Genomic DNA, 23,926 nt, shown 5'->3' with positions numbered 1-23,926 from the left:
ATAATGATAATTATGAGCTCTTAATACTCAAAGGACTTTATAAATACTAAATAATCAATTCTGGTGAGATTGCTAAATATCCATAGTACGGTTTGCAGAAACTGACACACACAGGGTTAACTGACTTGCCCAAGGCTACATAAGTACTAAGTATTAGATGCAGGATTAGAACTAAGCATCACACTCAGACCCCTACAATTCATATGGCTCAACACTAAAGTGATATATAAAGTATAACCTCTCTCTCTCTTTCCCTCTCCCCTTCCCCTTTAAGGGAAAAAGAGAATGTTCTTGATGTCACAGTTTCAAAATATACATTTACAAAACATCAGTTCCAGTTTCACTTTCCCCTACAAATCATGGAATCAAAGATGGCAACAAATTGTGACACCCCAAACAATAAAAGCAAGTTTAAGAAAGTTATACTGTACTTTCTCTTTAAAAATGGAAATATTTCCTATATAAAAGTCTTACAAACACAATTCAAAACCTCAGAATGTAGCTATCACATTGGTTGGAGATTCTAATTACAAACGTTACTGGAATAGCCCTGATAATGTCACTTCTATTTTTCCAGCAAGGATCAAAGAGGCACTGTCAAGCTCTTAGATCTTGGACTTTTAAACCAATTCTGTGATAGAATATTTTATTTCATCTTGAAAACAGTCCAATAAAATATCAATCTGAATTCTTTGTTAGTATTGCATTTTTAAAACTCACGCTGTACTCTATTCGGTTTATTTTTCACCACTTTGTACAAAGATTTATTTAGGATCTATCAGAGATGAGGGACTGCAGACACTGTAGGATAAATTCTGTATAATATTCAAGCAAGATACAGACATGTGAGATTTCCCCATGCTTCTTTTCTGAAAAAGCATTACAGCCCAGCATGGGAGGAACCCCCCTCTAGTGGGGATGAGAGGGTACTTCAATCACCACACACATTGTTCAGGTAAAAAATTAGTGAATTTCTCTATCTAAGAATCAAGCAAAGGGCACCTCTGTTTGTAACCTTCTAAGAATACATCACCTGCTTTTCACGGAACAAAAAGTGGATAACTGGGTTCATTATTACCTCTTGGCAACTAGGCATTAATATTATTACCTCTAGGCAACTAGGCATTAATTAATAGTTATTTGTGAGAGTTAACCATTTGTAATTCTAGTTGATTGTTCTGGTTATTTACAGATTTTAACATATTGCCTTTCTATTTTTTAAAAAAGGGAAAAGCTCGCTGTGAATAATTCAGTACCTCATTGAAGAAAAGCAGACTTGGTTCTCAAATGCACCACTCTTGGTTTCATGTGTCCTTAAATAGTATCTCCCCTGCAGGCGTTCCACTGAACCCTTGCTGAATACCCCTGCCACCTCATTTTGCCTGCGTTTTTTCACTCCTTACAGTGCAAAATAGTCAAAGGTAACTATATCACCCATATTATAAATAAATTACAAATGAAAACACATATATACACATGTATATATGTACACACAAACTCCATCCATTGTTCAACAGTGACTCCTCCAAATGATCTGAAGAGTTTCTAAGGCCTTGTCTATACTACGGGGGGGGTGGGGGTGGGAGATCGATCTAAGTTACGCAACTTCAACTACGCGAATAATGTAGCTGAAATTGATGTACTTAGATCTACTTACCGAGGGTCCACACTATGCTATGTTGACGGGAGACGCTCTCCCATTGACTTCCTTTGCGCTTCTCATTCAGGTGGAGTACAGGAGTCGATGGGAGAGCAATCTGCAGTCAATTTAGCGGGTCTTCACTAGACCTGCTAAATTGACCGCCGATGCATCATTCGCCGTGCGTCGATCCCCTGGTAAGTGTAGACAAGCCCTAAATCTTTCCTTATTTGATAGTATGTGTGTGTATGAATGAACTATATTCTACAGCCAGATCAGATTAGATTAGCACTATTGCTCACATGGTGTTCTAAGTCATAATTGAAGAATATTGTAGTATTGCTGGTTTTTTGTTTGTTTGTTTTTTTAATTCAAGAAAGACTATTCAGAAACTCCTGAGGCCAGCCAGAGAAGTCCCTGTTGAACAATATGTGGCACTCCCACAAGTCGATGATGGAGTAGCCCAGCAGACCCTTCTACCTCAGGGAGTGAGACTTAAATATTTTTGTTTTGCTTTTAAATAAGAGATTCATACAGTACCTTCCAAACTCCAGAAACAATATCGCATCACAAACAACAAAAGACTTACTGTAAAGTATGCAGAAAGAGTATATAATTTTCAGCTCCTGCTCAGAGAGCCAAGAGTTGTAACATACACCAAAATCATCAGGAGTAATGCTGAATAATACCTTTCCCAAGCAGACAGGGAAACATTTAGATGATATAAGGAAATTATTACAATTTAGCCAAATCCTTGTCCTTGCTCAGAGTTTACTCAACTCCTCTCGCGTTCAGCGGGAGTATGAGAAAATATTGGCTGAAACATAAGGGGGACCGGAGAATGTGGTAAGAAAAACCAACAACAACCAGCACCACTTTACATCTGGATTGTTATCCAGACAAAGCAGAATGAAGATTCTGTAGCAAAATATTTAAGATGTAAAGATAAAATAACCTAGTCATACAAAAGAGATGGATTGTAGCACTTCTCTTCCTCTCATGGAGGCCCAATATGAGCAACAATAGTCCCTTCCTGGTTCATTAAGATTCCCAAATAATATACTGTTATTACTAATGCTTAGCAAGATTATTTTATCTACAATTAACTACTCAGGTGAAAACTTCTAATACATATAAACGGAACATCATTCTCAGACCAAGGGGTCTCCAAACTTTATCTGCTGGAACTCCACAAGCAGGAGGTGGAAGGCTATGTCTATTTGCATAAAATGGAGTAGACTGCTGCCACTCTGATTAAGGTAAGCACTCCATGCTGGCTTCCTACAGTTTTTATGGGCCACACAATAGAATTCTGTGGGCTAAATTTGCCCGGCAGGCTGCATATTCTTTCTTTCTATTATCATCTGTTGGACAACTGTGCTAGGGAACTTAGAAGGTATTAATTTTTACCACTTGCCTACTTATTAAAAAGGCTGGCTTCTGGGACTTTTAAACTATGTTCAAAACAAAATAAAAACAAAAATTAAAGAAACATTTTAATAATCATTTGTTGTAGTGCTTTTGTCTTCAGTCTTCGTTGAGAAGTTCAATCAGATTAAAAAGGGTCTGCCTTCTCCTCTGGTTCCCCTCCATGATAACAATATCAGAACAGAGTGGGAAATATGCATAGTCTGTCCTGTATTAGTGTCAGACTGTCTTCCCCCTTTTGAGGTCCATCACATGTTTGGTGGGACCACGCAAACTAAATGAGGCTGAGTAGTATAATTTTGTGCTGGTTCTGGCCAATTAGAAGATGCTGGGTTTGCTGCTGATGGAGGGGATATACTCTGGATTGATTATTTAACATGGAAGGCCATGTTAAAGCCATGTTAAAGCAGGTACTCCAAAGTAGCTATTACCATGTCTGGCTTCTCTAGAAAGTCTCCCCTTCTCTGTTAAACATGAATGTTGCTATGGTCATTCATACCTTTCAGATGCACAGGCTAGTTATTTGTAATTCCTCCTTACTTGAAGTTTCTGGGTCAATTTCAAGGGAAGCTCAACAGTTGTAGGATATGACTGCCTATTTGCTTCTTGGTACAGGGACAGTGGATTAGTGAGTACCCTCTGTGATCTGCACTACCTTTTGGTAAACCTTCAAGGACTTACTGATGGTATATAAAGCTCTTAATAATCTATGCCTGAGATACTGGAGTGACCATCAATTACCATATACCCCACAAAGGCAGCTGAGATCACCTGGGATTTCCCTGCTCTCCATCCCGGGGTTTTACTTGGATTGCGTTGGTCAAGGCCTCTTTGGTTCAGGGAATGCCATCTATGGAACTCCCATACCCCCTTAATTATGATGTCTCTTTGTAGCTGGAGAGAAAGCTTGTTCTAAGGGCTTTGCATTCAGGTCAGTACAGCTTTGATTTTGTCCTCCACTTTTTCTCAGACCTTACTTTTGCCTATTCCTTTGTTATGTCGGAGCCATTTCCCCACCCTCAAGGTCACGGGGTTCAACAATAATTAAAATTAGTGTTCAAATTTGTGCAGCATGATAGATGTTTAACAATAGATGCCCCCAAAATACTAAACTAAATAATAAAATTAACTTCTTTTAAAATAATACAGTAGCTTTGTGTTCTTTTTGTGTTAAAAGGGATTGGAAATATTTTCAAGAAACCATGTAAACCACGTCTGCATCTCACACTTGCTTATTAATTCTCATCATTCTCCTTATTAGCATGTACAGACAACACAGCAGCTCAAGGACGCAGCTTGCTGAAATAGCTCTGTACTTGGTTAGCCAGAATTACAGAAAAAACACGATGATGTCTCATATTGTTAAATGCTATTTAGTAGAATAGACCTGCCCAGTTCGTATTTAAAAACAACTTTAAAAATATCACAACAACTTTGGGAATCTAATTTACAGGAAAAAATGCACTCAGAGCTTTAATGATGTTCATAATACATGCTCTTGGACATGATTTTGACTAACCCACTGTTTTAGTCTCCCACTGCAAACATTTTGAAAATGCTAGGAACAAGGCCAATCCCTAAGAAGCAAAAAGAGATTAGACTCTGGATATTGACTAAGTAAAAGTGGTAACCATCAACCTGGTGGGATACCATAGCTATTGCAGAATAACATATAGTGGGAACGACTCAAGGAAAGGATAGGAATACTTGTGGCACCTTAGAGACTAACAAAAAGGAAAGGATAGAGAGTTTTCGGTTACGAACCAATGTGACAGTTCCCCTACTCCAGAAGGACAAAGACAGACAGATCTATTTAGACCAGTTATCAAGGTATAGCTATCAGGAATTCTGGCTAAATAGACATTTGGGATTGCTGTTCATTTCTGCCTAAGGTGAACAGCTCCAGCATTTTACTGGAAGATGAAATACAAGGAACATTATATATAAGCATGTTATTCTGTTACTGTAACACGCACACCGGGGTTCAAAAAATTCTACTTCACTGCTTCCTGACTGGCTCTGTAGGAAGTCAGTCCTGTTTACACTATATACACATATACAGAGACTTCTGATTAGTTTTTCACTTTGTTTCTCTCCATTTTGGGGGACAGAACCTCTCTCTGCTGGTGTAAATCGGTGTAATTCCCCTGAAGTCTGGCCTTTGGTATTTATTTGTTTGGTGTTGTAGAGATCAAAATGACTGGTGTACTGAGCCAGAACCTAGAATAGCAGCTATTCTATTTACCCTACAAACATCCCTTATGCGGAGAGTGGAGAGCACTATAAGCACAGTATCCAAGCCTTTCATATTCAGACATTCTGACACGTGGGTTTTCTTGAAGAGGTGCTGTTCGACCCTGCCACACATACGGTGGCAATTACTTGATGAAAAGCATTTACTTACTCTAGGTAGTGAACATACATTTTTTCTTGTCCATTTATACTCATTATTCCTCTTGCTTGGCGGACATAGTATTTTCCTCTTAATTCAGTGTCCCTGCACCTGTACATCCTAACATCTGGTCTACTGAACTCTTCACACTGGGAATCTAGGGCCCATCAACTGCATTTACAACACAAATATCCCCACGCCTCAAATGCACATTTGTACAAGCTTGGCAGCCTCTCATTTACTTGCACCCAATGCAAAAGGGTGAAAAAAAAAAGTGCTTTAATTGCTAAATATTCTCTCCCCTCCCACTTTCCCATCCTTCCTTACTTTTAATTATTGTACAGGTAATTCTTAGGAATGAAAGAGGCAAGACAATCCTAGCTAAAACTGTACTTCTCAAACAACCTAATAACCTAAACTTAAAGGCAGTCAGACAATTTACAGCAAAACTTAAAAGATAAATGACCAAGGACAAACCTGCATAGAAACACAACGCTTAAATTTCAGCTTTATGCCATGCTGTCAGCAACTTTTTATGCCATTTTGTTTAATTGAGCCAATATACAACCAACATCAAAGACGCTGAGCTATTTTGTGCTGAAGATATTGTAGGCATATTAGGCAGAGGTGGCAAACACAGAAAGGATCTGTCAAAGGTAACAGATGTATCAAGGGCATGAAGCACTGTGAAGAAGGCGTTAATTACTTATGCTGAGAAAGAAAAGGTGTTTCAAAAGCAGAAACTGTTTTCAAAAGATTCAACAAATCCCTATTGTGCTGGGGAGAAAAAGCTTCCTGCTTCTCAGACAACACTTAGTTAAATCTCATTATTTTGAGTATGAGAGCTTAAAAAAATGTTTGAAGGAAGTTGTGTATGTGTGTAGGGCATTCCTTCCTTCCTTCCCCCCTCCCTCCCTTATAAGAATCTCTTTTATGAAATCTGCTTCACAGACATACTTTTAATTTCAGAACCTTTATCAAAAGGTATCTTTTAATATCTTAAAATTATAAATGACACTCTTTATTCCTATTTTTAAATCATATCATTTTGGGATGGGTACTTTGCATCCTTATGGATGGAAGGAGACTGAAGAGAAAGAGAAAGAGAAAGAGGGAGCATACATGCCTTTTGGAAATTTAGAACAAACTCTAGAGTAGTTTCCCCTTTTGCTATAAAAGCTATATTTTACAGTTAGTCCACCTCTGAAGAACCTCAGTGCTTCATGAGTAAACATCAATAAGCAAAACTGGAGACAGAGAGACAAATTTCCTATCAGAAGATCTGCCTTAGGCTTAATAACTTAAGAATTCTTTCTAAGATTACATAGGTCTCTGTTCACCCACAATCTAATTCTGATTCAGGAGACAAAACTGTCTCTTCATTATAGCATGCCATCTCCACCCTTCCCTCCTACCACTTCCTCCCCACTCCTGTGGAATCCCCTAGGTCAGAAGTTTCTAAAGCGTGATTGGTGGAGAACTGGCTGGTCACATGCTGCAGATTCTCCTCATTTCCAAAGGAGAGAAACTGACCAGACAGAAGAAAAGATGAAATGACATCCTCTGCTTTTGATCATCAACAACTTTGGTTGTTTTCCCCCCAAAAAAGTCAATATATGTATCGTTCTAACGACAGTTAAAACTATTAAACACATGCCTTATATTACATTTTAATGCAAGCAAGAGCTGTAGCTGCACAGGGACATTAGGTGATCACAAGTGAGGAAGTGGTCTATGCAATTATACAGCGAGACTTCACAGTATCTCTATTACAATATGGCCCATGCAGTATGAAAAAGTTAAAGACCCCATCATCCCTCCTTTCCTATACCAATATCATACCACACACACACAAAAAGGGCTACTAATGACAATATTTGGGAAACACAACTGGGCATTACCCAGGATTGTCAGATGACAGTACAGGAGTGGAAGGGACAGTTTCTATGACAAAATATCAACACATATGCTGCCAAATAGTCATAAAAGATACGTATCAGAGGGGTAGCCGTGTTAGTCTGAATCTGTAAAAAGTAACAGAGGGTCCTATGACACCTTTAAGACTAACAGAAGTATAGGGAGCATAAGCTTTCGTGGGTAAGAACCTCACTTCTTCAGACTTGCATCTGAAGAAGTGAGGTTCTTACCCACGAAAGCTTATGCTCCCTATACTTCTGTTAGTCTTAAAGGTGCCACAGGACCCTCTGTTACTTTATAAAAGATACGGTAATTTCCCGCATGGTTAGACATACATGTGCTAGCTCTGCTTCAGCTAGTGCCTAAAAATAGAAGCGTAGCCACAACGGCACAGGCGGTGGCTCAGGCCAGCTGCCTGAGTACAATCCACACTTGGAATTATACTTCTGAGCTACTGTATAGGAGAAGCTTCTGAGTGATGATCTGTATATCAAAACTTGAAAGGGTAAATTAGTGGAATGCATCTTCGCTAAACTAAATTATTTTCCTTTGTCAATAGTTGGGCTTTTTCTTTTTGCCAAGGTACAAAGATTGATTAATACTCTGACTGGACTAACTGTCCTAAAAAATTAGTCGGATGTCACAGCAGGCCAGTTTTTGACCCACCTGATACCAGGATTTAAAGGTTTTGTGGGAGGGAACAAGTGCACTCTCACTACCATAACTCCTCCATACTTTTCTAGCTGGCAGTGCCAAGAGAATTGTGAATCTGAAGGGGAAAAAAAAGTCTCTGCAGCCCAATCAAGCTTAGTGCTGAGCCATTGTCACCATAACCACCAGGCAAGCCACAGCCGCCATCACCCCACCACATATTTAACACTGTTATCACTTCAAATTCTAAACAGGCCCCAGAATGTTGAAAGTCTGAATAAAAAAATAAAGGAATAAGGAATAATTTGTGCCTTCATTTCACTCAACAGTTCTTAATGGGAGTAGAATTAAAACAACAATACAAAAGTGGCCTCCAAAAATGTAAATTCCCCAATCCATCACACAAAACCTGAATTTGCATATGCTAATCAGATAGATACTCAAATGCCTGATTTGCTTACACAAATATGGGTTTTTGCACACCAAGGTGGGAGTATGCGGTTCTGCAGGCCACACTTGAAAATTTAGCTTTAACAGTACATCCTTAAAAACAGGAAAATTCAGAGGCAAATTTTGCTATCAGTTATTTCAGTGGAGATATTCCTCACTTCTACCAGTGTGACTGAGGTGCAGAAATCTTGCCTACAGACTTCAGTGACACACTAAAATATGAAGATATCTGGAGTCCATAAAGCAAACAATCACTATAAAAATGTTTGTGGCGTTTTTAATATTTGGATACCATATTACAAAATGTAAATGCTGTTTTATTATAAAATTGAAATTTCTTTCCATAAACGGGAAAAGAATAATACTCATGGAGACAGGGAAAACAGAAAGGATGAAGTAGCTTGCTGTAATTCCACTGCCTTACAATTTTTTCATTTTTCTTCATTGTGTTTTATGACTGTCTTTTGAGTTTTGTTCCAGATATATAGAGGTACTTCTAGATAAATACAGGGTACACATTAGTATTTTTCTCAAGCTACAGTATGTGAACTTTAAAGTAACTCCTTCTTCATGTATTTTTATTATTTCAGGTCAGAGGAAATCAGCAAAACAACAACAACAACAGAACACTAATCTCATGTAATTTGGTCTTTTAAAAGTAACATTACTTTATGTCTCTCCAAGCTCCCTCCAAAAACCTTAACAAGGCCTCAAGCAAATAAGAACTTCAGCAAATACACTAGGTAACATAAAACCCCAAAATTCACATTCAGGCATGAGAACCTACACAAACTCAAACTAAAGCTCTGGTGACTATTTCAGTAGAGATTTCTTCATCGGTCTTCATCATCTAATTTCCGTGTGTATAAAAGCATACACACACATAATGCACACACACTTTGCATAGATAAAACATATGTAGATAAAAATGTATGTGAGTTAAAATTCTTTCCATAACTTTTCTTTAGGGACCCAATCCCAGAGCTGGCTCTGTTTTCTAATTAGGAAGGCAGCACCAATTATACACAGTGGGCTGGGAGCACTGGAGACAGCTTACACCATGAAGCTCGTTTTACATGGAATGTAAGGGAAGACTCGGAACAGCAATCTCAAAGGTGAAAGGCTAGAGCTTTAATCTTTAAACCACCCAGCCCTGGCAGATCCTTTCAACACTTTTGTGTTTTGTGGAGTCCATTTCATTTCTGCACACGTTTTCACAAAAGGTGTTTCTTTCAAATGAAGAATGTATGGTTAAACCTAAAAGGAAGCCAGTCATTGACAGTTTTTGCTGTAGTTCATTTGTTATGTCTTTACAAACAGATGTCCCAATGCATCTCCACTGGATGCAATTTTAGTCTAGACAGGGGAAATCCAAGCTACTGCTGCCCAAACAACATAAACACAGGAAGATTTTAAATCAATCATTTCATTAATAGGAACACATCTAATAATATAAGGGGAGGGTGTTTTGGAAGCAAGCCTACTTCAGAGCCTGAAACAGTCTAATTGCATGGTATTGTTCTTGTGCTAGGCAGGGCTATGGAACGATAAGTCTCACAAACCAGATTTTGGTGCTGTGGTGGATTACAATAAAATGAGCCTTGTTTCTCTAATATAAGTGGCTTTCAAGATCAGTGACAACTTTGCATTAAATAGTAAACAGACTAAAATGTCTTGCGCAGCATAGGTATTCATCTCTGCTTTGGTACATTCAGGTCAGTCCACACAAATATATTTCTAGCATGACCATTATTTCCATTTTACTTAAAATTGTTTTATTTGAGAAACAGGGTTAAGTGCAGCTGCTATTAACATCCTCCGTATTCATCCCTGTGCTCCTGAGTCCTAGCCTGCTGTCTGTTCCCTAAGCATATAAATGTCTATGGAAGATGGTTTTATGCCAGTCAATTCCATGCCTTTGGGGTTTTTAAACAGTAGGTTTCTCTTTATTTGTTTGGGGGACAAGTTGTTGGTTTTGTTGTTTTTTATGTTACTTATTTTGTTTATTTGTATTCTGTGAATAATAGATGTGCCTTCTTCAAGAAGCTCAGTATATAACAGTCATCAAAGACCAACTGTTACCAGTGGGTGTCAGTGTAACAGTAGAATGATATGATGGGGGAGAAAGGGGAGGAGAAAAGATTTAAAAAATCCACAGATGAAGTCTAATTTTTTAGATTCAACATGTACATATAAATTGAAGATAGAAATGTGTTTCTTTTCAGCAGCACTCTAATCCATTGTCAACGTGCTCTGAAAAGTTGTTGAAGCATCTTTTAACCTAACACACATATTAGTGTTATTATGTCCAGAGGATCTGGTTTCAAATTTCATTTCCCAGCTTAGATATACTGATATATATCTGATCTATATACACACATATATAGATATACGCTATGCATATTATTAAGTTTCTTCTATAATGCATTTCCAAAAGGAGAGAAGGTGAGGTTGTCTCTTTAATTCAGATTTCATACTGAGGAGTTAAGAGGCTCTGCAGACCCCAACTTATTAACCTGTGCCAATTTAACTAGTATTACTCAAGAGGTTCAGAAATCTAAAAATAGGGACTAATCTTTGCAGACTGACAGCAGCTAATCAGTAGCTGCCCTGTCACAACATGTCCCTCCTACTCTTTACAAGCTAAGTAAAAAACATTATATATATATATATATGTAGATGGATATTCTGTAATTTGTTTTGTGCTCATCTCTTCTGGAAAAGAAAACAAAAGATGTAATTTTAGGTTGCTTTCAGCTTAAAATGAAACTTCTGGGCTTCCTTAGGAGTAAGCAATGGCTTTCTGAAAACAAGAAATACTTGTACGTCTATCAAATCCTGCTGTCAAAGTGATAAAATCCTTTACTTTTACTTACGATAAAAATAAACAAGCATAAAAACATCTACCCCAGTTTCAACTCTGTGTAATTAGATGCATAAGAGATATGTGTTTGAAGTTTTACATATGTAACTTCGGTCTTTCCAGATTTTATTAGAACATAAAAAAGACAAGATAAACAATCTCATACACATTCACTGCTTCTCCCCAAGCATGTAACAAATTTGTATATGTGGACACATTTCTTGCCCTATTGCTTCTCAACTTCCAGTTCTCTGTAATAAGCTGGCGCAAGTCCATATTATAACAAACTATTACACGCCTATACATTCAGATCTGTTATTAATGAAAATAAAATTATAGCTAGGTGCCATGAAAAAGTATCCCAATCCAGAGCACAGCTAAATACTAGGTGATAAGCAGTTCTAGCTGGAGTGGCAAATGAACAACTGAACTGTGCTATAAAAGTGAAAAAGACAATCAACATCATTTATAACTAAATTATAATTAAGTACTGGACTGTATTTGGTCCTTTTAAAACAGCTTATGGTATCTAGGATGCACAGTATTTAAAAAAAGGGGGGGGGATATCCTTCTGTGTTTAAATAGTTGTGGGCAGAAGTGCAGGAAATATTAAAATAAAATTAAATAATCCTATTGCTAAGAGAGGGATATAAAGAGCAGTGGGTAAAAAGAGAGAAAAAATAAACTTTGCAGGCTTAGCCTGTACTCTGCTTTAAACACAAAAAAATGCTCTGCGTCGGTTTTCCCGCCAGTCAAGGTTGATGAGCCTGCATTTGGCTCTGACTAGCAGCTATTAAACAAATGGAACCAAAGTGCCTAAGCAGTAACTGCCATCCTGCGCTCTGCTCCCACAGCTGCTCTGGAGCCTAGAAAAGAGCCAATGGCAGGAAGTGTGCCCATCCCCCACAGCAGATCAACCAGACCTGTTTTTGTCTGCTTCAGCAGTAGCGCTCCAACCCTCTTAGCTTCCTCCCTCAGCCCCCACCCCCCTCAGCCTTATTTTCCATCCCTTTTCAACCATCATCCACTCATTTTAATTACGCAGAACGAGTTGCAACTCATCCAGCCTGGAAGTTATATTAAAAAAAGGGGGGGACGGACAGAGAGAAATGGCAGGAGAGAAAAAAGCAGTAGAGGGTGGAGTTGTGCCTCCTTGCCTTGCTTTAATGTAACATTTTATTTTAGGTGTCTTCTAGGCCAGGCCAGCAGAAACTTTTTTCTTTGACCTATGCCTCTCTCTCTCTCTGTTTCCAAGCAGGGGCAGAAAATGAAACAACTTTAGTGCCTGCACCCACAATGCATCATAAAAGATCTACCCAACAAGGATCAAAACTCCCAAAGCTGCCACTCCCTGGTGCCCAGTGTCACGCTGGCACATGACTTGGCTGTTTGGGGTGGGCTAGTCTCCCAAAGTGAAGTTTTCATATTTGGTTGGCTGCCGGTTTGGCGGGGGTGATGAACTCACTCTAATCCAATAAGCAACAATAATAATTAAGAAAGAAAAGTGAAGGGGGGGGAGCGGCAGGCCTTGAAGAAAGGAGATATGGCCTGCCATTTGCATTGGCCCCATCCTCTGAGGGGAGGGTGTTTGCCCTCAGCACGCAATCCTTCGCAGCATTTATATGGATTTACAAAGGCACATCTGTGCGTGTTGTAGGGCCAGCCTGACGTGTTTTCTGCTAGCAGCAGCTGCGGTTTCTGAGGAAACAAGGCTGATTTTCTAGTCAGGCTGGAAGATTTTTTTTCCAAGAGCCTACGTGCGGGGGAGGGGAAGAAGGGAAAGAAAAGGGAGGGGAGGGAGAAAGAGCAGCAATAAAAACCTCCAGAGCTCAGAAGGGGGAGGGGAGGAGTAGAAGAAGAGCCTGCTGGGAATTTTCTTGTGCTTTCTTTCTCAACATATCTTTTCTGTGTTGCAATCTTTACTTTAAGGTTTTTTTTTTTTTTTAAATTAACCTTTGTAGTTTTGGTTGCTGCTGCTGCTGCGTTTGTGTGTGTGACTGCTGCAGTTGGGGTTCATAACTGCAAGGGGGTGTCTCACATCACATGACAAAAAATCCTTTCAATCCTGCCAAGTTTAAAAAAAAAAAAAAAGCTTAACTGTCTAGTCGACTCACTTTTTTGCTCCTTTAAATGGATTTCCACATTTTTCCTGTAAATTTCCCCTGATGTTTCTCAATCACTTTGTGACTGGGTCAGTCACTAGAAAGATGAATGGTTAATTTAATACATTCCAATTATTTTAATACACTAGCAGGTTTGGTACATGAAACCATTTTGCAAGGGATGAGCGCCTTTGGGGAGGTGGCTGTTCCCTTTCTCTGCCTCATATTTCCATAGTCCTTTCTCAAAACCAGTCCCCGGCATCCAATAAAAATAGATAAATTCTCATGCTGATGAATGATTAACTCTGAAGCTAACATACAGGCCAGCATGGAAAGAGGAGAAGGGGGAGGAGAGAGAGCAAGACAGAGAGACATACACAGATCCACATGCACAGGGAGAGAAAAGGGGCCCTATCAGGGAGGCTCCAGTTCAACAACAAACTAATGCAGTTTTCATTTCTGAATCATGTTTTTTTCTTTTTGAGGGGGGTTATGAGAGATGGGACTGTATTTACATTCAATTCTTTAAGTTCAGCATTTGCTACCTTTACTATTTAGAGCACTATAAAGCATAATTCAGTGTCACACGCTCTGGGGCAAATACTACTGCCCTAACAAGAACATTTTAAGCATCAAAATATTTTACGTAAAATTTAGTTTAGCGCTTTCAAAAAAACCAAAAACTCCTTGATTTTTTGGGGGGTGGGGGTGGGGGAGTGTTTTCTGGCAAGGGGGAAAGAAGAAGAGACAAAGAGGGAGGAACCAAGTAGTATGAACAGGGAAAACTCTTTGCTGGTACCATTAAATTAAAACCAAACAAACACTGAAACTAAAAATTATTCATTACTTAATTTTAAGGTGTGCATCAGTGGGTGTTTGGGGGTGGATGGGATAAGAGGTAACACATATTTGCTCTTTGTAGCTGGTCTTATGCTGAAAATGTCAAAACTTTAAAACTTCAGGAGTATTTTTTAAATATCGAAACATTCTTCTGTGCCAATATTGCAAGATAAATTAATTGGTCTGATGTTTATGATTCAAAAATACAGAAGACAAGCAAGAAACAACGTGGAAATATAAAAGGCAATAATAAACATTTTCAACCTTGACTACCTAAAATTAAGCACCTAAATTCATATTTAGGCACTTTAGAAGTGACCTGATTTCTTGAGGTGTTGAGCACTCACATACCCAATTAGCTTCAACACCTCAGAGAATCAGGCCACTTATTTAGGTGCCTAAATATAGCTTTTGATGTCTAATTTTAATCAGCTAGATTTGAAAATTTTAGCCAATACCTTTAAAATGAAGGGGAAAAAAACAAGATATCAGTTTAGGTTACATCCAAATAACTGCAAAATTATTGATTAAATATGAAAAGGGTATGAAGGGTCAGAACATATTTATTGGATGAAGAAACCTACTGCCATTGCAGCTAACTGATAGAAAACAATGCATACATATTTTACATCTGCTATTCACGCTGGTACCACTTATTGTACTGGAAGTATTTAGTGTAAAAAAAAAAACATTTGCAGATTGTCAGGTTCGACCCATCACATCTTTCTGCATGAATCAGACTGCACTGGTTTCCAGTAGAAAGACTACATTTAAGAAAATAATTGCATCTGATTAAAAAAAGAAAAGGAGAGCCAGCCAAGACTCTACATATACAAATATACACATACACACAGAAAATTTCACTTAACTGTTATTTCTAACTTTACAAGCAATGAAATGTTATTTTCTACACCATTTAAAATTATTCACTTGTAAGACTCACACTTCATTTGGTTTTTCTAAATGTTTATGACCACATTGTGTCTGGCCCATGAGACGGGGAAGACCCACCCTCCTCAGGGTCCAGGAACAATCATGTCCCTTCAATTCCCAGTGTAAAGACTACTAGCTTCTAAGTACTACTGCTGACACTAGAATCAGTATTGTCAACTGTAAACATTCAAAAATGGCTTAAACTCATGAATTTTCTTTTAAATAATTATTTTTGGTTCCTTTTATTCACCTTCTGATTTTTGAGCCTTTAGGGTACACTCCAGTCACATTTTCAAGCTCCCTCTCCCAGCCCCCAACAATTGGGACTAAAAAGGTACTTTTTTAATGAAAAGAGATAGTCTCTTTTAATCACATGACTCCCGGAGCTGGAGTTATAAAAACCTCCAGCAAGGATAGTGGGAGGAGAGGCATGCTAAGTGTGGGGATACAGCATATACTGCTGAGGAGATTCTGGGAAGCACTGCAGCATACAGGGCAGCCTGCCATAACTTAGTGGCCACCAAGGTAGCCAGGTAAAATCTTAGTGAAGACAAGGCAATCTGTAATTTTCACATGAGATAACATGTTGAGTTAAGACTATGAAGGAGCACAGGATTTGCCTTGACCCACTAACTTGTGTGACAACTACAACTTGCCTTTGCTTCACTAGGCTCTTAACTTGTGTTAGTTAACTTGATAAGAACACAACTGAATACAAGTTACAGCACAGAATCTCACCCACTGTATTGGCCTATGGTACAACAACACCAGGAGCTTTCACGGGAGTGGTGAGCATTCATCCCACACCCTACTCCAGGCTCTGTATGCATACCACAATTGAGCAGTCAATGGTGAAACCTAAAAAAAAGTAAGGAGCCTATTAGTAGTCAAGGGAGACAGAACAAATCCAAGGACCCTTTCGATGGTATGTGGAAAAATAAATGGTCACTATTTTTAAGTGTGTAGAAGAATGTCACTTTCACTTTATAACTATGTATATAATTTAACATAATGAGTATACATTTGGATATAATGACTCTGTGCAGCAGATGTGGCTTTAACTATAATGGGAGAAAATATTATCCTCACAAACTATAGCTGAAAAAGCAACAACACATGTAAAAAATATAAATAAAGCTCCTGCATAAAACATATGTGTACAATGTGTACTTGAAAGACGTAAGTCTAATATATTGCATAGAAGTATATTAGCCGATTCATGTGTCTGTTTGCATGACAACACACGTTCTTCATGTGCATGATGCTTCTTCAGCTACCTACTGGACTACTATTGTGCACATAAATCAAAAAGGGAAAATATAAGCTTTTCAGTGTCGCTTCCTTGAAAATCAACTTTCCAAACACCTAGAAGAGCACAAAAATTCCCTAGTCTGTAACCAGGCTCTTGCCAGACTATCTTCCAAAATCTAATGATAAAGTTTAACACATTCTCCTCACCACCCTGGAATATGTTACAATGAAGAGAACCAATTTTGAGGGAGACCATACAGCTTCACAGGAATCTTTCATGGCTCTCTATATTTTAAGGGAGTAACAATTGGAGGAGGGAAAAAACATGGTATATTTGGCACATTAAGCCCAGTGGATCAAAGCTTATTAAAAAGAATCAGTGGAACATATTAAAGAAGCCAGCCTGGACAAACTGCCACCTTGACAAACGCTCACTGTGATTAGATGAGCATTGCCATCCATCCTCCTCCTTTCACCACTGACTGAAACTGTCATTAGCACAATGTCAGTCCCAATATCATCAATGTACTAATTGCCAGGTTTAGGCAGGAGACAAATCGAGGTAATGCAATCCCGTAGGTGGAACCCATGCTGGAAGGAAACAGTTTGACAGATATGGTGGTTCCTAATAGATTGGAGAACAATTATTTAAAAAGGAAAGAAGGCTCTTTGCTTCCCTGTGCAGGAAGTTTGAAACTTTCATGAAATGTAAACACCTCTGGAAGGGACGTCAGCAGCGGGGATCAAACTTGGGACCTCTGAATCCAAAACCCTGAGTCTCTACCACCTGGGTGAAAAAACCTAGCTCTGTAACTCAAGGGCTGTAGCAAACCCATAAACCCCTAGGTGTTCAAGTTATCAGAGGGGAAGACAGACAACCAAAGTAAGCATGGATTACAAATGAAACAGCAAAAGAATAGAAATGAGTTATATATAATTAACTGTATGTGCAAAATATCTCAAAACTCTACTCTTGCAGTCTTCAGCACTTGGACAAATTAATAATGAGATGGATAATGGTAGCCAAGACAATCCACTACTTTTTTCAAGAAGTGCCTTGGTATCTTTAATTTGCACTAGTACCATCACTAGTATTGGGAAGAAAGAACCTCTGTTTAAAATGTTTCATTTGAAGAAATTCTTGTATGCAAGAAAAATCCCCATAACTTTTGGGAACCTCTAGAAGAGGACAGAGAAGAGATTTGATTTCCTCTGAAACTGGTTACCTAAATTGGCTGACAAGTTGCCTAATTTTCTATCTGTAACTCTGAAAACAGTACTACCAGGTCCAGTCAAAAAATGAGAATTCAAAAACATCTGAGGAAGCTGTGTTTGCTCCAGTGGGCACGGTCCTGAAAAATGGGGATTTTCCAATACAGCACAGAAGCTGCAAACCAGAATAGAGACAGGGAAAGTCAGAAAAGTTGCAGCTTAGTGGCTCAAAAAACCTCCAAAAACTTTCATTTTCTACTAGTGGATCAAGCCATTTATAAGTAGGGCTCTGTGTGCACCACTGCACAATAGGACCAATTCTACAGCAAAGACCCTTAAATTCCGATGCAATGTTAATATACTCTATTACAATGGAATATCTTTCATTGTTACCCCACCCTCACACACACTACGGTTTATAACTGAAAATCGTCAAAGCACATAACTCTATTATGATTTTTGATTCAATAGTTTTGGAGAATGGATTTTTCCACTATACTCTTTAGGTGGTGTGACTCTACTCCCTGAGCTTGGCCTATTATGCTAAGAAGATAAGAATGGCAATACTGGGTCAGATCTATGGTCCATCTAGCCCAGTATCTTGTCTTCCAACAGTGGCCAGTGCCAGATGCTTCAAAGGGAATGAACAGAACAGGACAATTATTAAGTGATCAATCCCCAGTTGTCCAATCCCAGCATCTGCCAGTCAGAGGCATAGGGACATCCAGAGCATGGGGTTGAGTCCCTCACCATCTTGGCTAATAGCCACTGATGGACCTGTTCTCCATGAACTTACCTAATTCTTTTTTGAACCCAGTTATACTTTTAGCCTTCACAATATTCCCCGGTAATGAGTTCCACAAGTTGATTTTGCGTTGTATGAAGTAGTTGTTCCTTTTGTTTACTTTCAACCTGCTACCTACTAATTTAATTGGGTGACCCTAGGCTCCTGTGTTATATGAAGGAGTAAATAACACTTCCTTGTTCACGTTCTCAACATTCATGATTTTTAGACCACTATCATATCCCCCGATAGTCATCTCTTTTCCAAGTTGAACAGTCCCAATCTTGTTAATATCTCCTCCTATTGAAGCTGTTCCATACCCTTAATTATTTTTATTGCTCTTCTCTGTTCCTATTCCATTTCTAATATATCTTTTTTGAAATGGGGTGACCAGAACCACAGTATTCAAGGTGTGAGTGCACCATGGATTTATATAGTGGAATTATGATATTTACTGTCTTATTATTGATCCCTTTCCTAATAGTTCCTAACATTCTATTTGCCTTTTTTTTATTTTTTTAATACTGCTGCTGCACATTGAGCGGATGTTTTCAGAGAACTATCCACTATGACTCCAAGATCTCTTTCTTGAATGGTAATTTAAAACCCATTATTCTCTATGTATAGTTGGGATTGTTTTCTAATATGCATCACTATGCATTTATCAACATTGAATTTCATCTGCCATTTTGCTGCCCATTCACCCAGTTTAGTGAGATCCCTTTGTACCTTTTCTCAGTCTGCTTGGGACTTAACTACCTTGAGTAGTTTTGTATCATCTGCAATTTTTGCCACCTCACTGTTTACCCCTTTTCCAGATCATTTAGGAATACACTGAACAGCACTGGTCCCAGTACAGATCCACTGTTTACCTCTGTCCACCATGAAAACTGACCATTTATTCCTACCCTTTGTTTCCTGTCTTTTAGCCAGTTACTGATCCATGAGAGGACCTTGCCTCTTATCCCATGACTGCTTACTTTGCATAAGAGCCTTTGGTGAGGGACCTTGTCAAAGGCTTTTTGAAAGTCCAAGTACACTATATCCACTGGATTGCCCTTGTCCCCCAAAGAATTCCAGTAGAGTGGTGAGGCATGATTTTCTTTACAAAAGCCACCATGACTCTTCCCAACAAACTCTGTATACCTATTTCTAATAAATCTGTTCTTTACTACATTTTCAACCAATTTGCCTGATACTGAAGTTGCTGTTCTTCAGCTAGCTCAGCTCACTAGCTACACTCCCTCCACTACATGACTGCAACTTCCCTAATATCCTGGTGCTTGGCTCCATGCACTGTAATCTAATTAACATCTCCTTGCAGGGAATAGTGAAGAAAAAGTAGTAGTTGTAAGCAGGTCCTGGAAGGGCAGGGAGATGTAAAACAAAATGTCAGGCATCTAGTTACAGTAAATAGTAAATTCTGTGGAATCTTGGAAAACATCAAACTTCACAGCCATGGAATTGCAGAAACCACAAGACCCTGACTGAGATGAACAGGACAGTTCTCAACTGTTAGACAGCTGAAGACATTGGCAGGCATCACTGCATTGTTTACACTTGGTTCAGGTTTTCAAGGTTATTGCTGTTGCCATAATGGCCAGAAAGATTTTTTTTTTAAATCAAAACGGAGATTCTGAAATATAATTAAGAAGCAAAAAGTGAATTCTGCAACATGTTTTGCAGATACAAAGCTGCAGAATACACTGAATCCTGTTCCTATGTCACCGTGTATTGTTCTATTTGGCTCTCATTTAAAAAAAATAATTAAGGATACCTTATTGCACATATAATACAAAATATCACAAGCACATTTTGTGTAATTACGGTATTAAGTGTGAAGATGTACCTGAATTAATTGTTGCTTCAGAGCATCTGTAGCTAAACAATTCAAATAATACCAGAACCAATGGCATGAGTCAAACATTTTACAGTAAGCAAAACAACTTTATCCACATTTGAAATCCAGTATTTTAAAGGCTGCAAACCATAGAACTTTGAATGCCATACTTCTTTCCTTTCAAAGGCATAAGGGTAAAAGGAAAGTCTACAACTGTTAACTTAGGAGGGAGCATTTGTCACAATATTATGGTGAGGTTGGTCTATTCAGAGCAGCTGTACCATGCATTCAAAGACACTCAACTATTTAACTAGTTTAGTCCATGACGTACAAAAATCTCATCTTAAACCATCAGATTTCCAAGATTTCTACTGAACATTCTTTGTAAGATATGTAAGTCTCCTTTTAAGGTAATATATCACCAAAACGTCTGAATGACTGACAACATTTTATCCCCTTTCCAAAAAAAAATTGTTTTCTGGCAATCTCAGAATTTTGAGAGAGAAAAATGAATGGGTTTCTCAATCCTACCCTTCGAAAGAGTTCATTATATCAATGGTGAAATTGCTATTAGAAGTTAAGAAAGGTTGCTATTGCCTTCCTCCAGTCCCAAACACAATCTTTTGCAAACAAAAATATATTGTAAAACTTTTTTTTGATCAAAGGGAGCTATAATAGTGACATAACCTAGCAACTCAAATGTAAAACAGACAGGACAAAAGGGTTTCCCTAGCTCTCTGAGATCTGTTTCATTTTAGGATGCTTGCTAAGAATTAAGACAATGAGTTTAAACTAATCCCCTTACAAAGGTGTAAAGTAACAATTGGACTCTACAAGATAGACTTCCTTGGTTAACATGAGTTCTATTCAACAAGCTCTTTGACACAGGAGCCAAATACAGGTCAGCTCTCCTCTGGAAACTAAATTTGGTAACCTGGGACTATCAGGCTGCTGTTTCCATGCTTACTCAGATTGAGTGGGTATATTTCTTACATTTTTTGGTGCAATGCTTTAACAGACACCTGTTTAAAGCAGCTGGTTGGAGGGTAGCAGGGAAGAAGAGAGGGGGAGAGGGAGAGAGAGACCTTGTTATATGAGATACTTAATTGCCCTGCTTCTGATCCTGAATACTGTATCCTTCAGTGGAAAATTACCTCTGTTCCATAAGGTACTGTACTTTATCTATTTTCACAAAATGGGTCTGACCAACACACGTCTTTGGACACCAAGTTTTTGTAATCCCAAATCTGAGCTTACTCTGAACGCACATCATAATGAATGTTTACATTCTTAATATAATGGCTAATAAATATGGCTTCTCTTCATTTAAATGAAAATTTCTTGTTCCTACATCTACCCTTTGGTTAATTCGATGTACAAAACCCCTCTTCTATGGAACTAAAATTGAATTGCTGTTCTATATATTTCAGCCCCTCAGTAACAACTGTGGTACTGCAAAAAACACCTGGACCACTGTGCCATGTGCACAAAACCTCAAACGGCCAGAATGAGGCCCATGAAGCCTACAACGCAACCACTGACATCTTTATTAATGAATTGCAATCAGTGGACAATGCTCCATCCTGACCTAAGTGGGCTGCACCTCCATGTATTAAAGATGAGGATGGCTGCAGCAATCTGCTTCGTTTTATAAAAAACTTGATGCACGCATTGAGGTCGTGGTAAACAGCAACACAGTTCTCAGTTTGGCAAAATTTACTTGTCCCGGTCTTAACCTAAATGTTTGTAAAAACAATTCTTGTTGCAAAAATACATGAAGACGCATTTCTAATTAATCTATTCCTTATACCAGATATGTCCAACATATTTTAGAGTTATGAAAAGTAATTTCCAATGACTATTCAGGAAAGCAAAGTTGTTATGCTTAAAGCTATGTGGATTTTTAAAGCAAGACACAATATATGAGATGTCGTTAAATCCTTTAAGACTTCCATTGCTACTATATTTTTGGTATATATTAAATTTATGAAATACAGTTTTATAAAATGTGACAAAACTGAATTCAATCTGTTCTCCTCAACTCTCCACCCACGCATGCACCCCTGCCTGTAGGCTGATATTTTCACAGGCAGTCCAGCAGGCTAGCCCCACAGAAGATGCCATCTTTACCCTTCAGCTTGAACACTAGGCTTCAGGAGAAAAGGAAAAAGAAAAACAAGGGAAGAAAAAGAAATCTATAGTTTTGCAGATGAAACACTGATCCGATCTGCTTCAAACCATCAGCATCTCAATTTTCATTTAACACATATATTCGAGCTGGTGCACTCACACTACAAGCAGGCAGCACCTAATCAGATACTTCATTAATATGAGGAAAGAAAGAAAATAATGAAAAACATCTCCTTCACATCCTAATCAATAGCATTTGGGAGAAAAAGTACTCCCATAAGCAGAACTAGGCTAAAAGTTGTATGCCTGGTCATTTAAGACAAAAATAAAAATATGCATTTCTGTACATTTTTTCTATCTAACCAATAGGCCTCCCGCTCCTGTTGAGGGAACAAGGTTAAAACTTGCAGTATATATTAAAAAGACAGAGCTAAATAGAGAGATCTGCTTTTCAGAATGTGAGAGTCCAGATACTCTCTGGAGTATGTAGCAAAGCAGCAAGTGTTATAATTTGAGGATATGGACAGTTTACTTAGGTTCCCTTTAGCAGGAACCTGTTTGCATAGTGTAGATATTTTACACAAGAGGACCTGGCCAGCCGGCAAGAAAATTGGAGACAGTAGTCACCCAGCTATTGCAAATTATTGGATAATTCTGTCTCTCTGTGGAATTTATAATATCACCATTCTGAATTTCATACACCAATGCTCCCTTCCTTCCAAAGTCCTAATTAACAGTGTCCCCAAAATACTTTAATCTCATATCCATCATATGTCTGAAAACCTCCCTGATCACCCACTTTTTGGCTTAAAGTAACAACAAAATCAATTATTTAGGTCTAATTTCTACAAACATTAACTACAGATAGTAGTGATTACTATCATGAGTAGTTGCATTGACTTCAATGGAACTAATCATTGGAATAAGCACTATGATCAGTAGCAAGTGTTTGCAGGATTGAGCCCTTGTGATGAATATCTTTTTAAAAAATTCCAGATATCTCCTATGTAAACAGGTGCACTTGAGACCATATTAGGGTTTCTCTGCTACCATTCACTAAAATCACAGAGGAAAGTGCAACTGTCCTTAGTCACGATCTTTTTGTGCAAGAAATTTTGTTCCACGATAGGATAGTTTTCACTATCGTTTAAAACACTGTAAGAAGAAAAACTAATGTTACCTCTCCTCCCCGACCCAACCAAACAAATTCAATAGGTTCCAAACAAATTTCAAAAGTCAGATCATAAATGGCATTTTAGCCTTGGGGCCTTCTTCAGGCTGTGGAAAAAACAGAGAACAATTAACAGCTAACTCACTCGCTCTCAGTTGTGGGTGTGTTTGTGTGTGTGTGCACGCACGCATGGTGAGATATTATAGATCATAATCTATAGATTTCCTGAACCGACAAAATATTCAAATTATTTTTTAAAATGCAGAAAGAGAGTGGGATGTGGGGGAAGGAATATGAATGGTTGCTTTTTTCCCCATGGCCTA

The 23,926-nt window shown here is 38.3% G+C and overlaps 1 protein-coding gene across 27 annotated transcripts in view; it reads right to left on the bottom strand.

Annotated features, from left to right (window-relative positions):
- The window catches only part of ARID1B (AT-rich interaction domain 1B), a 399,185-nt gene that overhangs the window by 192,528 nt on the left and 182,731 nt on the right, over positions 1-23,926 (bottom strand). The gene's annotated exons all lie outside the window — the stretch shown is intronic.

The sequence above is a fragment of the Chrysemys picta genome, chromosome 3 (genome assembly GCF_011386835.1).
Source record: "Chrysemys picta bellii isolate R12L10 chromosome 3, ASM1138683v2, whole genome shotgun sequence".
Taxonomy (NCBI): domain Eukaryota; kingdom Metazoa; phylum Chordata; order Testudines; family Emydidae; genus Chrysemys; species Chrysemys picta.
The sequence above is the reverse complement of the archived record's forward strand: the minus strand, read 5'-3'. Positions and strand labels throughout refer to the sequence as shown.